Below are 1,510 nucleotides of genomic sequence, written 5' to 3'. Positions count from 1 at the left end.
GTGGGCACATAATATGGCACCACTTACGCCGTACAAACCATGGTATAAGTAATGGGGTTTCTACACGGTATGTTTTATACATAACGACTGTCACTTTTTACAAATCTGAATTTTGTACACGTGGTGTGAACCATACAGAAATTTCAACGTATGAAAGTGTTATGTGCATACATATGTATATTTTTCGAATAGAACGCGCTCTATTCTCGTCTGTACAACCAATGGTAAACAGCTGTTTTGTTTGTACGCGATATAAATAAAGAAAACAACAGAAAACGAATGAAAAATAAAAGTTTGTCGTGCAGAAGGAATTACATATGGTCGAAAAAAAATGACAGATGCTATGCATGAATATGTAAAAAACATACCGTGTAGAAACCCCATAAAGAGGTAGATTTAAATGAAAAAAATCTATAGAACCCTTGTTTTTCTTGAATTCCTAAAACTTCAAAATAAAAGCAACAAGTGTGTTTGTTTACAATGCATTTTTTGAGCATTTTATAAAAAACGCGAGAAATGAATGAATAGTTAAGTTTTCTCCACATAATCGAGTTGTGAATATGATAAACCGATTGTTTCAATGCAAATCTCACCAATTTCTTCCATACAAATGGTCTAAAAACAATTTTAAAAATCATTGAATTCGATTGTTTTTAAAATTGTTTGGCATATTATTCAAACACCACACATACATACACAGTTTGTTTATATTGTTTTGAAGTTTTAGGCATACTCGAATGAAAAAATTTAAATTGACATAAAGCTTTGGCTAACCTTTCTTATTAAACCATGGTACAAACATTTCAGTAAAGTTGGGTGTCGTTTCTGATTATAAAATAGAAGAGCAAGGGTAACATAGATCGATTTTTCCTAATCTTTTATCAGAAATGACGCACAAATATGTCCCAATTTACATTAGGCGAGTTTACTTGCGGCAATTGTCAATTTTAGGGAGAGGGAGGTGAGGTATATGGTAACCCTTTGCCTCTCAACACCCTCTCTCACCAACAAACTGACACTTGCCGCAAGTAAACTCGCCTAATGTAAATTGGGACTATAGTGAAATGTTTGATATGCTTTCGGCTTTAATAACCCGTTTGCACTTAACCGGATTTAATAAACCCAATGGGTATCAAATACCAGTCCCGTAGCGCAAACTTTTTTTCAATTCAATTTTATTTAACTTGTAATTCAAAGCCAATCAGTGTAAATTTTTAAATGCATAAGAATTGCTTATGTCCCGGTCCACATTAGCGTGAATTTCATTAAAAAATTTCATGAAATTAGGTGTTCTTAAATCGAATTCCCCACTACAGCAATTTTATGATTTTACTCTACTATGGACGTCGATCTAGAGACGCATAATTTCATATCAAAATTTCAATGAAATTACTGTTGTGTGGCCCGGTTTTTGTCGGTAACAGCAAAAACGAGATACAGAATCCCACTACTGGTTTCCTTGCTTTCCTGCTTCATTTCTGACATAACAAAAAAAAATGAATAAAGAAGA

Source organism: Musca autumnalis, unplaced genomic scaffold (genome assembly GCF_047663935.1).
Source record: "Musca autumnalis isolate F117 unplaced genomic scaffold, ASM4766393v1 scaffold_3, whole genome shotgun sequence".
NCBI classification, from domain to species: Eukaryota; Metazoa; Arthropoda; class Insecta; order Diptera; family Muscidae; genus Musca; species Musca autumnalis.
Note: the sequence above shows the minus strand (reverse complement) of the source record.